Genomic DNA, 14,624 nt, shown 5'->3' on the forward strand with positions numbered 1-14,624 from the left:
AGGCAGATCAGCTTGTTTGGGCATTTCTAAGAAACGCCTTCAGCTGCTGCCAGTTCATACTTGTTAGCCAGTCCTGCTCTGGGCTGTCCAGACAAGGACAGAGTAGTGATTTCAAAGAATGATGTTCTCTGGCTCCCTTCTGCATGGGGTGGTTTGAGGAGGTGACAATTACCAGATTACTTTGGTCCATGAGAACTGTGCTGCTTGGACCTGGCAGAATCTGATTTTGTTGTCTTCCACAATACAATAAGCAAATAGAGGTGGTATGGTGTAGTGGCTAAGAGGCTGGTTCTCATGTCATACTCCCTTGGTTCAAATCCAGTCTCTGCCATCTTACTAGCTATGAGACCTAGGGCAATTTACTTAAGCTCTCTGTTCCTCAGTTTCTTCATCTGTAAAATGGGGACACCAATAGAGCTTTACTTCATTGGCTATTGTGTGAATTAAAAGAATTAGTGTATTTAAAGCATTAGAGAGTGCCTGGGACATGGTAAGCACTTAATAAATACTAGATATTTTTATAGGAGTTGACAGAAGGAGTTTGAGTTACATGAACCCGGATTCGAATCCTGACTTTGTCATTGACTCGCCAAGTGACCTTGGGCAATCTCTCTTGCTGAGCCTTCCCCACCCAGGCAGCTGGATCACCCTGCTGGCTGTCCTCTGACTCCTGTAGCTGCAGTGTGGTCACAGTCAAAGCCCACACACAAGGTCAGCAGGGTGGTGGGTTTGGCTGGTGGAAAGAAAGGGGCAGGCGGGCTGGCACATATCTGCTCCCTTGGTAAGAATCGTGGGTGCTTCTCTCCCCTCTCCTTGGAACTATTTTATGCAGCAAGGTCATGCAAGCAGGGCTACAAATCAATCTAAATAAAAGTGCTGAGGCAGATACCCTTGAACTCCAGTGACTTAAAATAGCCTTGTCGTCATCCTTAACCAAACACCCAGTACCTGAAGTTCACTTAGCCTGTCATCGCCAACTAATAAACCGCCCTGCTCATGGAAACAGACCAGAATGAAACCTTTGAATCAAAGTGGATGTGAGGCCTGCCTGGATTAATAGAGCTGCATCTGCCTCCTCCCGCGCTCCTGGGATTGCTGGAGAGGTTGATGCATTCTTAGGGAAATGAATATCTTATTCATTATATGGGGAGGACCAGCCCAGCCATCTTAATAATGACCCTGGCTGCTCTGTGGGTAGCCAAGTGTAGCACAGCCCTGTGTGGAATGCCTTCAAGTTCTGCCTTAGAGACTGGGATGGAATTGCTCAAAGGGGAAGCAGGTGGTGGTGGTGGTGGGATACTTGTTGGGAAGGGCACTAACGTTTACTGAGCACTTACTCTGTGCCTTGAACTGTGTTAGTAGCTTTAGATGCAACAATTCATATCATCCCCACAATGACCCTACATGAATGGATATTTTGATACCATTTTTTAATAATAGCTTTATAGAGATATAATTCACATACTATAAAATCCACCCCTTCAAAGCATATGATTTAATAGTGCTAGTATAGTAACAAGTTTTAGAGCCATCACCACTATCAAATTCCAGAAATTTTTATCACCCAAAAGATACTCATTAGCACTCACTTCCCTTTGCCCTCTCCTCCCAGCCCCTGGCAACCACTAACTTACTTTGTCTCTACAGATTTGCCTATTCTGGACATTTCATATAAATAGAATCATAAAATACGTGGCTTTGTGTGTCTGGCTTCTTTCACTCAGCATAATGTTTTTGAGGTTGATCGATGTTGTAGCATGTACCAGCACTTCATTCCTTTTTATAGGGGGATAATATTTCATTGTACGGATATACTACATTTTCTTTATCCATTCATCACTTGATAGACGTTTGGCTATTAGGAATAATGCTGCTGTGAACATTAGTGTACAGACCTTTGTGTAAATGTATGTTTTCAATTATCTTGGGTATATACTTAGGAATGGAATTGCTGGGTCATATGGTAACTCTATGTCTAATCTTTTGCAGAACTGCCAAACTATTTTCCAAAGTGGCTGTACCATTTTACATTCCCACCAGCAATGCGTGAGGGTTCCCGTTTCTTCACATCCTCACCAACACTTGTTATTGTTTGTCTTTTTCCATCCTAGTGGGTGTGAAGGGGCATCTCATTGTGGCTTTGATTTATATTTCCCTGAAGACTAATGAAGGTAAGTGTCTTTTCATGTGCCTTTGGTCATATGTATACCTTCTTTGGAGAAATGTCTTCAAATCTTTTGATATTGGATTTATTAATAAAAATCCAATTTTTAATTGGGCTACTTATCTTTTTGTCATTGAGTTGTATGAGTTTTTATATATTCTGTATAAGATTCTCTTGTCAGATATGATTTGCAAATATATTTTTTCCCATTCTGTGGGTTATCTTTTCACTTTCTTGATAGTGTCCTTTGATGCAGAAAAGTTTTTAATTTTGATGAAGTTCAATTTCTCTTCTTTTCCTTTTGTTTCTTGTGCTGTACATGTTATATCTAAGAAACTATTGCCAAATCCAAGGTCACGAAGATTTATACCTCAGTTTTCGTCTATGAGTTTTATAGTTTTAGCTCTTACATTTAGATCTATGATCCATTTTGAGCTAATCTATCATGTGTGAGGTAAGGCAACAATTTCATTCTGTTGCATGTGGATAGCCAGCTGTCCCAGCACCATTTGTTAAAAAAACTATTCTTTCCCTTTTTAATTGTCAAGACACATTTGTTGAAAATTAATTGACTATAGATATGTGGATTTACTTCTCTAAATTCTATTTCATTGATCTATGTAACTATCCCAATGCCAGCACCACATATCCTAATGACTGTAGCTTTATAGTAAGTTTTGAAATCAGGAAATGTGAGTCCTCTAATTTTGTTTTTCTTTTTCAAGACTGTTTTGGCAATTCTCGGTCCTTTGCATTTCCATATGAATTTTAGGATTAGCTTGTCAATTTTCGCAAAAAAGGCAGCTGAGATTTTGATAAGATTGCATTGAATCTGTAGATCTATTTGAGAAGTATTGCCATCTTAATCACATTGTCTTCCAATCCATGAACATGGATATCTTTCCATTTATTTAGATCTTCGTTAATTTCTTTCACTAACGTTTTCTAATTTTCAGTGTGCAAGTCTTGTACTTCATTTAAACAAATTCATTCCTGAATATTTTATTCTTTTTGAAGCTACTATAAATGGAATTTTTTCATTTCATTTTTGGCATGTTCATTGCCAGTGTATAGAAATACAATTGATTTTTGTATATCAGTCTTGTATCCTGTAACTTTGCTGTTGATAATCATTTTACAAATGAGAAAACAGGATCAGATAGGGTGAATGATTGGCCTGGGATTACATGGTTTTTGTCTGCCCAATGTGGTTGAGCTTTCAGCTGCTAACCAGAAGGCCAGCAGTTCAAATCCACCTGCCTCTCCTTGGTAACGCTATAGGGCAGTTTATGAGACGGGATTGACTGGAGGGCAACGGGTAATCTCTCTTTCTTTGCAGATTCATCCCCTCCTCAGCATGGAAATCCTGCTCAGCTATGCAGTGGGCTCATTCCACTCCTCACTTCATCCCCGAGATGGGCCACAATCATCTTTTCCCAGCACTCGTGAAACCCTGATGATTATGGGGATGGCTCATCAACACAGAAGAAATCATAGCTATGAGCTGGAGAGAGAAAGAGGGCCCTGTCGTCATCATTGAGCTTCTGGCTCCAGCCAGGACTTACGGAGTTTTTGGGTACATTAGCTAATTTTCTTTTTAGCTTAAGCTAGTTCGAATTGGGTTTCTGTCACATGCAGCCAAAGGGATCCTGACTTACACAGCTAGTAAAAGGCAGAGTATGGGTTTGAAAACAAGCCTATGTGATTGTAAAGTTGTGCTCACCCCACTGCCCCTGCACTACCCCTTCCTGACCCTCAAGCTGGTTGGGTGGATGTTTGAGTAACTACCAGGGCAGAAGTACAGTTTGCAGTAGGTCAGCAAGAGGGGGCTGGAGTCCAGTCCCCTGGGACCTGCAGGTGCAAGGAAATGCTCAGCAAACTAGAGACAAGGACAGCTGGGGTCAAAGGCAAACTTCAGCTCTTATTGCCTGTGGGGTCTTGGCCCATCTCATCTCTCTGAGACACAGTTTTTTGGGTTAGGGCACCCTTTCCTGGCTAATTTTCAGGCCTATCCCAGGTACTCAGGCTCTAGAAGTGATCATGACTGCTCCTGAAATGTCTCAGTCCATAGGCTTATGCAATCTCTAAGCGCTGAGAGGTAAACTGCGCTGGGATAATCCTGGCCATTGTATACATGAGGAAACTGAGGCTAGGCAACATCTCGTGATTTATTTAAAGATCCCTAGCTCCTGAAAGACTATGTGGAACCCACTCTCCTGTCTTTGTGTCTAATATCCTCATCGTAAACCAAGGGAGGCAGCAGCACCTCCTTGGGATTTGCCTGGGGGCCTGAGATTTCCCGTAATCCAATTAATAAATTGTCCAAGATGGAGGGCCGGCTCCCAATTAGTTCTCCTTCCTCCCTAGTGCCTCTTTGAGCTTGGTGGGTAACAACTCCCTGGGAAGGGAAGAGAAGCCCCCTCCCCGCCGCACTCCCTCCTTGGGAGTCAGGGGTCTAGAAATTAGCTGATTCTTGATAAGCCCTAATTATAAATTAGGTCTTATTATCTGTGGCTCCTGAAACTACGCTGGTTGAATTAAAACTCTAGGAAAAGGAATATTTCAATTAACCATATGAACTCAGGTAATTGCCTACTGAGGAAAAACCCTTACAAAACGAGTCTTGGAGCAGTTATGAGGACATCAGAATGGGGAAGGCAGGGGCCAAAACGTGCGTGGTCTGCAAGAGATGGAAATGAGGGGTAGGCCCCGCCACTGGCTACTGTTGTCTGAAGGAGCAGTCCTAGAGATGGCAGGGCTGTGGACGCATAGTGGCCAGCGCCTTGGTCTTGGAATCAGGAGACTAGGGTTTGAGCCTTCACTCTGTCCGCCACTGCTCCAGAGACTCTGTGCCTCAGTTTTCATTTCTTAAAATGGAGCAGGTCAGACGGGATGATGGATATGAAACAGCTTTGTCAGCTGAAAAGTGAGACACACACACCAGAGATTATGGTTCTGGTGCAATTAGATGCTCTTAAAAGAGAAGGGGACAGTGGTGGTTCAGTGGTAGATTTCTTGTCTCCCATGCAGGAGACCCAGGTTCGATCCCCAGCCAATGCACCTCATGTACAGCCATCACCCATCTGTCAGTGGAGACCTGCGTGTTGCTGTGATGCTGAACAGGTTTCAGCAGAGCTTCTAGACTGGTGGACTAAGAAGGAAGGCCTGGTGATCTACTTCTGAAAAATCAGCCAATGATAACCCTATCGATCACAATGGTCGGATCTGCAACTGATCATGGGGTTGGCTCAGGACTGGGCAGTGTTTCGTTCCGTTGTGCATGGGATCCCCATGAGTAGGGGGCCGACTCAACAGCAATTAATAACAACAAAAGAGGAAAAGAGAGAGGAGAAGAAAGGGATTGAAAGCCCTGTCTTAACTGACCTCATATAGAAGGCAGGAGGTCACAGTTTTAAAACAGCTCAGGCCCCTGTTAATAGTCATTCATTCATTCACTCATGCATTCATTCCAAAAACATTTCACGGATGCTTACCATGTGCCAGACGCTGAATTGGATATCTTGGGCCACAAAGAGCAGACAAGTCACAGTCTAGTGTGTGAAAGATGGGAAAGCAAACAGGCAGGAAGCCAAGGACAGGGTCTATGTCTTTCTTGTTCACCAGCACGGGCCTTCCCAGCCCTGGCTCTCTGTGGGGTTATGTTGGATGAGGGCCCTTGAACAAAGGTCAGTATGGGGTCATGGAGCTTTTCCCCCAAATAACCCCTACTTTCTCTTTCAGTCTGCATGCAGCCAGGGGGCCACTGGGAGTCCTGAACTTTCTACAAGGAATTCCAGGAATCCCTGCAGTAGATCTAAACCAGCCCAGCATTGGCTCAGTTATGACTCCAATGGATGAAAGGAGGCATAGATGGCAATCCAGTGTCAAGGTCACTCCTCGTAGTAAACAGAGAAGAACTTACTCTACTGAGTCCCTCTTGAACCGTCCTATCCACCTTCCTTCTCCCACTCTCTGTAGGTGCCTCTGTGAAACACTGGAGAAAATCCCCAAACCTCACTGAGCTTGGGAAGGCCAATCAGCAAAGCAGCAAGTCTGAAGTTCAGAATTACATTAAAAGAGACTCAACTTGATTACTTTGAAGTGCATACAACGACTCAGAAAACGGCATCATAACACCAGGCCTGCTAAAAGTAATGACTGGAAAAGAACAGAATGAATGAGTCATCTAAGAGGGGCACACTGTTGGCAGGCAGATGCCGCTAAAATCCTGTAAACTGGTGAAAAATTCCCCATACAACCTTCCTTGCAGCTCATGCTAAAGGATGCTCCTGTGTAGGTCTCATCCACAAATCCCAGAGCCTTGGAAATCCTAATACCTTCTCTGATGCTGTAATCCCCTCTATAGCTCAGCAATTTGCAAGCTATTCTTGAATACCACCAGCAACAGGGAACTCACCACCTCAAAAAGAAGTTTGGTCTTTTGCCAGATTATTATAATTATCATAAAGTTCCTCTTTGTAATGGACTGAAATCTGATTCTCACTACATCTGTGGGCAAAGCAAATCGTAGCGGTCTTTATTTTCGGGGCTAAGATTATAGCTGGACGAGGGCAGAAAGGTCCTTCCTTTCCACCAAAGGAGACTTCCTTCCTCTTATTTGCTGGTGCAACCAAACATTTAATTATGAAAGCTTCTCCAAGGCAATAGATGTTAAAAATTAAGATGAATACACTCATTTTGGCCGATGGCACAAACTGCTATTACTCTGAAAGTCCCAATTCATTACTGTATATTGTAACGGAACATTAACACTCCCCTAACGACCTCAAGACCTGTCTGGCATGCACAATCAGTACTCCCTGCTCAGGCTGCTTTATACCCAGGAAAGAAAAAAAAACCAAGACACCCTCGGAAAATTGCCTTTCCAGCGGAAACATTGTCAGACCTTTAATTACAATAGCTCACCACTCACAGCCCGATGCCACAACTCAATTCTTGGGCCCAACCGATGACGATGACGATGACGGTGGGGATGGGGCAGGAGGCAACCAGAATCTGTGGCTCCAGTTCCTCCAAATCTTTCCCACCCACCGGAATGCTCCTCAGGCTGCTAGTCTCCTCCATTCACCAGGGGGAGCTTCAGTCTCGCCCTCCTCCAACCTGCCTGGGAGAGTTGGCTAAAAGTAAGACAAGCACCCAGGAACCGGTCTCCAAGGAGTTTCCACCCCACCCTCTGGAGCATCCAGGCACAAAAAGAAACTCTCTAGCGGACTGTGCTGGCCCTGCGTAAAGGCCGTCAAAGCCCCCTTGCCCTTGGGGAAAATCCCAAGTCCTGACGGAGGCTGAGGCTTTGTGTAGCTCCCCTCTGGCTCTCCAGCCTCCTCCCTGCCTTCCCACTTCCCTTCCTGCCACTCTGGCCATCTTCTCCCCTTCTCTCTAAACTCCCTCCTGACTCTGGGCCCTTGCACATGCTGTTCCTTCCACACCTGTCCTCCCACTCCTGGCCTGGCTCATTCTCCCTCCTTTGGCAAGCCTCAGCTTCATCTCTCCCTAGAGATGAGGCACCTCTGAGTGGTTCTTGTCCTTTTCTCATGTATCACTCGGCATAATCGGTGAATACCTGTTTATTGTCTAGCTCCTTTACCATCACATTTGGAACTATTCCCTCTGTATCCCCAGCATCTGGCACAATACCTGGCTCAGAGGAGATGAGCATAGTAATTTTTATGAATGAATGAATGAATGAACACATATTACGCATATTGCAGATGGTTTGCAGAGCCTCTGGAGCCCAAGTGTGGCCCCTGACTGACTTTAGCTTTCTGGTCTGGGTTTCACATATATCATGAGTTTTTAGGAGAAGGTGGGGCAGGAATCTACCCTGCAGTGACCCTCCTCTTTCAGGTTAGGACCCAGAGCTCCTGTGAGAGGAGGTAACCTGCCCAGATTCAGGTCGAACATTCTGAGGACAGAGTTGGGAGTGGAGGGCCCAGTCTCCTTGGGCCTGCAGGACCGTGGCTCAGGCTTTGTGGATGCTCCAGTGTCAGCTGGTCCCCTGGAAGCCTTAAAGAGGTGTTCATTGAAGGTGGGGACTGGTCTGCTTTATTTCTGAGCACCCTGAGCTTCCCAAGCCCAAGCTGCTGCTAGAACTGGAAGGCTGAGCAACGGTACAAGGAGATCCCCAAGCTCTCACCCACCGAGGCTGCGCTGGGGCTTCCACACCAATAGACAGCCTGGGACAAGGCCTGCTTCTGGGGAGATGCCCTCAAACCCTCAGTTCTTCTGAGTGCTTTGCACACAACAGCCAAGGGGAGCGTGGGCTCAGGATACAGTTTAAAGTCACCAGCTGAAAGTTCTCCCAGATCCCTGAGCTCACCTTACTCTCCTGCCTGCAGGCCTTTGCCTCTGCTGTTCTCTCTGCCCGTTTCCACCCAATTCTCTCACTCCACCAACTGTAAAGGTCACTTCCTCCAGGCAGCTTTTCCTGCCCCCACTGAGTCCCCCTCCTCTGAGCTCCACAGCCTCATCCTAGTGTTTGCTTTACTCTTGCCGTTGCTATTCACCAGCTGTCTCTCCCACTAGACCGTTCACCTCTGGAAGGCAGGGCTGTCAGCCTGGCTCATCCCTCTATGCCCAGCCTGGTCCTTGTCCCGAGCCCACAGAGGGGAGCTGGCAAGTGGCAGACCCCCAAAGATCTGTGGGTGGTGGGCAAGGGGGACCTTCACATTCCAGGCGGAGCCTTGAGGAGGCTGTCAGATCCCCATAGAGGGTACCCTCCGAGAGCAGACAGGGCCTCAGCCTTCTTGTAGAGGCCACTGTGCCCAAAGAGGTTTGCCAAGGACAGCATGAAAGAAGTGGCAGCCTGAAGGGGCCTGTGGTAGAGAAATGGAGATGACTTCATGGCCCCTGGCATGGGGCAATGACTGAGGATGGGGTGAACTGATGGCTCTCCCCGCTGAGGCTGGAGTGGCAGATGATAGCAAAGATCAGGTGCCCCCCAACACTTTAGCACTCTATAATAGTGAAACTTAGAAATAGCCTCAGAGAAAGGGGGTAGTAGGGAACTGATTTAATGGGAGCTCAAACAGAAACTAAAATCAGTCGTAGAAAAATATTACTGTTAACATTTTTGCCACCTGAGTGTTCACTGCTCTGAGTCCAGGGGCCCTGGAATGGTTGGGTCCAGCGAGCAGGATCCTCTTTCCCTGAAGGATGGAACGCTTGTGCTTTCCTCTGTCCTCAGGAAAGTCAGGGTGGTGATAACAGCTGACACCAAGCCTTCAAGTTACAAATGTGGCCCTGTTCTACAGACTTTATCTGGACTTAACCCATATGATGCTCCAACAACAACCCAGTGGGGCAGCTGTTGTTATGAGCTCCATTTACAGTGGGGGAAACCGAGGACTCAGGAAGGTCAGTGACTTACCCAAGATCATCCCACCAGCACCCATCAGAGCTGGGATTTGAGTCCCGGTGCCCTGACTCTGGAACCCTGGCAGAACCACCATGCTCCATCCATGCTAAGTCTCTCAGGGTCACCTTCCTGCCAAAGGGAGGCCTCGTGAGTAGACGGGGCAGAGCCTAGAGTGCAATCTCATCTCTGCCACTCAGTAGCTATGAGACCTAGACAGACCAGTCCCTTCCCTGTGCCCCAGCATACCACTGTAATGTGGAATGATAATTCCTACTTCTCAGGGTTGTTTTGAGAATTCAGAGCGATCTTGGATGTAAGCACTTAGCATAGTCCCTAGCAATATACAATGATTTTTCAGTAAATTAAAAAAAGCAAATCTGTTGCTGTCAAGTTGATTTTGACTTGGGGTAGAACTGCCCCATAGGGCTTCCAAGGAGCTGCTGGCGGATTCGTACTGCTGACTTTTTGGTTAGCAGCAGAGCTCTTAACCACTGTGCCACCAGGGCTCCTTTCAATAAATAGTGGCTAACTGCGCCTGACCCAGGCCATGGTGTTTTCCATCACCTCATATGCATGTGAAAGCTGGACAATGAATAAAGAAGACTGAAGAAGAATTGATGCCTTTGAATCATGGTGTTGGAGAATAATATTGAATATATCATGGACTGCCAGAAGAAAGAACAAATTTGTTTTGGAAGAAGTACAGCCAGAATGCTCATTAGAAGACAGCATGACGAGACTTCATCTCACATAATTTGGACATGTTATTAGGAGGGACCAGTCCCTGGAGAAGGACATCATGCTTGGTAAAGTAGAGAGTCAGCAAAAAAGAGGAAGACCCTCAACAAGATGGATTGACCCAGTGGCTGCAACAATGGGCTCAAACATGGCAACGATTGTGAGGATGGCGCAGGACCAGGCAGTGTTTCGTTTTGTTGTACATAAGGTCGCTATGAGTTGGAATCAACTTGATGGCAACAACAACAACACCATTAATAATAATAATAGCAACAGTATTAATTGATATAAAGGTCCTTTGCAAATGCTAAAGTATGCTTTGGACAAGATAATGGAGTCACTTAGGCCTGGGTTTAGGGTGACCAACTGTCTTGGTTTGCCTGGGATTGTCCTGGTTTTAGCACTGAAAGTTCCATGTCCCCAGACACCCCTCAGTCCTGAGCAAACCAGGTTGGGTGGTCATTCTACAGGCCCTGCTTCTTTCTAACTGTGTGAATGGGCAAGTCAGTTCACTTTCAGAGCCTCTGTTTCCTCACCGGTAAAATGGGGTTAATGCTATAAACCAGTGGTCTCTGAACTGGCAGTACCAACATCACATGGGAACTTATTAGAAACGCACATTATGGGTCCCACGCCAGACCTACTGAATCAGGAACCCTGGGGGTATTTTACAAGCCCTGCTGGCGAGTCTGATGCCCACTAAAGTCTGAGAACCATTGACATACAGTACCTCACAGGGTATCTCTCAGGTCCCTGAGCTCACTGTGTACCAGGACGCTTACTATGTGTGTCCCGTGTCCAGCACAGAGCCTGGCATCAAGTCATTGCTTAATGAATATTTGTTAACTAAATGATCGAATGTTTTGAGCACGTAATACACATCATTTTTTAAAATTCTCACAGCATCTCAATGAATTAGGAATGATCATCAGCCCCCATTTTGTAGATGAGGAAATGGAGCCCATAAAGCTTAGATGACTTGCCTAAAGCCTCTCAACCTGTAAGAAGCAGCCCTGGAATTCAAAGTCTGATTTTCTTCTGTGTGATGCTTACTCCCATAAAAAGGTACTGTGGATGTGCCCGGCTCCTGTCCTGATCACACATTTAGTGTCTCCCTCTTTGGACCTGCCAAACTGACACCGCCTTGCCACTGTTGATGTACATGTCCGTCTCAGCCCCTCCAAGGTTGACCTGCCCATCTCTGCTCCTGTGTGCGGGTCTGGCCCCCAAGGTGCCACTGAGGGTTTGGTGAATGAGGAATGAATCTGAAGACTCCAAGGAGCTGGAGCTGTGTGCAAGAGGACCAGGAAGTTAGCACTCACTACGTAACTTAACCACCAAGCAGGTGAATTGAAATCTGGCGGGCACCCTAGTCTCCACAGGTGAAGGTCATAAAGCCTTGCACTCCCGAGCTCACCTTAGGATGTCCCTCTCGAAACCAAACCAGGCCCAAATCACTCAAAATGCTTATGGACTTAGTTCTTCTGGATGACATCAAGAACTGAGTATAAAAGTGGCTTCCCTGGGTCACAATCCATCTACTCGTTGTGCTCCCGGTAATATATTGCTTCACCTATGACTTTTTAAAACAATGAAAACGTAAAATTAAAGGGCCCAGCTGCAAGGAGAAAGATGAATGACTGGGCCTGATAAATTTGATTTAGAATTCATTTCGAAGTAAATGGGGGAGTGCTGACATTACCCAGAGCACCCTGAATACAGATTCCTCTCCGTTACCAGGATCTCAGGGAGTGGAGTGGTTTAGCAGTCTCCACCAGCCCTTGGTTGATTTAAAGGCTTTCCAACGTGTAAACAAATATATTTAGAACAGGGCCCCCAATGGGAGAACTAAGTCAAATTCTTTTTGTCAAGGAAACTCTTTTCAGACATAATTTTCCTTGACTTTCCAAAGCTAGACGCTTAGCCTTGGCTGTCAAGATAGAGTAGCTATAAAGGAACATGAATGTTAATTTTTAAAAATCCCAACCTTGTCATCCTTGGAAGCTGGATTTGCCAGAATCACTTTCTCCCTTGTGTCAAAGTTGTTTATATACATGAGTTTCTTATCTTCCTTCCTAGACTTTCAGCCTCTTGAGGGAAGAGTCTATTTTAAAAATATCATATTTTATCCCATGTATTCCCTAACGTTGCCTGATTGCCATATGCAGCAACATCAAAATAATGGCCCCTTGCTGAGTAGGGTGGAGCCCTGGTGGCGCAGTGGTTAAAAGTTCGGCTGCTAACCAAAATGTTGGCAGTTCAAATCTACCAGCCACTGCTTGGAAACTCTACAGAGCAGTTCTACTCTGTCCTATAGGGTTGCTATGAGTTGGAATCGACTCAACAGCAAGGGGTTGCTAAGTAGGGCGGTCGTAGCGTTATGTGAGAAATTCTACCTCCAGCACCTAGCATCAATCTGGCAAATGAAGACTAGCTAGTATTATTTTGGTGATGAGGTTAGTTAAGGAGACCAACCATCTTGATTTTCCTGAAGCTGAGGGGGTTCCCAGAACGCAGGACTTTAAAACAAGAACTGTTCTGGGAAAACTGGGATGAGCTGATCACCCTAGGTTGGTGGTGATTACTGAGTACATATGACTTATCAGGCATGGTGCTAGGTAATTTATGTGGACTGTCTCATTTAAACTCCACAACATCCCTGTGAGGTAGTTATTATTCTCATTTTATTGAATCATAAACTGAAGTTTTTAGTCACATCTGTTGAGCTGATAGCTCCTTCCCCATCAAGTACTGAGTTTTAAACAAGGAAATGACTTAACTGTTGCCTTATTACACTGTGATGAATTGAATGGTCCCTTACTTCTTCACTCCTCTCTGCGTCCACACCCTTACCATTTGACTTGGGCTTGGCCGTGTGACTTGGCCTTAATCATGTGATATGGCCAATGACATATGGACAGAAGTGACCATGTACCAGATCCAAGAGTAAGCTTTAAGAGGCTTTACTTGTTTTTGCTCACACTCTTAAGCCCCTGCCATCTCCATGAGAAGATTGTGCCCTGGCCAATCTACTGGTCCGAATAGCCTGAGAGGCATGTGGAACAGAGTTGCCTAGCTGAGCCACAGACCTGCAGTGAGAAGAAGAGGAGCCCAGCCAAGCCCAGCCTAGATCAGCCAAACCTCAGCTGACCCACAGATAGGTAAGTGATAATAAATAATTGCTCTAAGCTCCTGAGTTTTGAGAGGTTTTTATACAACATTAGCCGCCTGATATATCTGCCAACTTGATAGAACGCTTTGGATGAGTAAATTTTACTGCTAAAGTCCTTTGATGAGCTAAGTGTGTGTATTAGGTATGGCTAAGAGTACCTAATTGCTGGATTCCTAGTTTAACTGATGGTTGCTTTTTTTTTTTCCCCAGTGCTATTTCTAAAGGGTTAGAAGAAGGGAAAAGAAAGGAAAATGCCTACTGTGTGCCCAGTGCAGTGCTCGATGCTTTTAGATGTTCTTTCGTTTGGTACATGTTGCATGGCATCTATTGCCCTTGAAGCCATCTGAGGCCTCCCTCTTCTTGGGAACAAGGACCTCAGGCCTACAAGTCAGCAGTAGGGGAGATGGAGATTCCAGAGGGGCCACTCTCTGGTGATCTTCCCTAGCCTTCATTTTCCATAAACACCAGAGGGTGCTGTGGCAAGGGCCTGGCTGTGAGAGGTTCAGGCCCCGTTCTGCCGTGGGCTCACCTTGTGGCCTTGGGCAAGCTCCACTCTCTGGGTCTCTGCCTCCCCACCTGCTAAAGAAGGTATTTAGGACTGGATGTGAACTCTGCCAGGCAACACAGAGAAGCTGTGTGTGTGGTGGTTCTGCACAAAGGCTTTGGAGTCAGACCTGGGGTTGCATCCTACTGCCCACCCACCTCATGAGCTATGTGACCTTGGACAAGATGTCCTCCCCCCCCACCCCCGCCAGTTCCCTGTCTCTGTAAGAGAGTCATTGTGAGGTCCGGGCGAGATAAAATACATAACGCACCCGGTACAAAGTAAGTCCTCAATCAGTGGTGTTTGTTATTACTGATGTGGTACAACTAGTTAGTCTCCTGAAATCAGTCATCTCAAAATAGCAGTTACTTTCTTTTTTATTTATTTATTTTTTTCCCCATACAAAAATTTATACATACATTGTTATGTGACTCTAATTGCTCTCCCCATACTGTGACAACACACTTCTCCTTTCCACCCCTGATTCCCCATGTCCATTCAACCAGCTCCTAAACCTCTCTGCCTTCCCATCTCACCTCCGGACAGAAGCTGCCCGTTTAGTCTCTTGTATCTACTTGAGCTAAGAGGCACACTCCTCACGAGTATCACTTTATGTCCCGCAGTCCAGTCC

Source organism: Trichechus manatus, unplaced genomic scaffold, assembly GCF_000243295.1.
Source record: "Trichechus manatus latirostris isolate Lorelei unplaced genomic scaffold, TriManLat1.0 scaffold00016, whole genome shotgun sequence".
Lineage (NCBI taxonomy): Eukaryota > Metazoa > Chordata > Mammalia > Sirenia > Trichechidae > Trichechus > Trichechus manatus.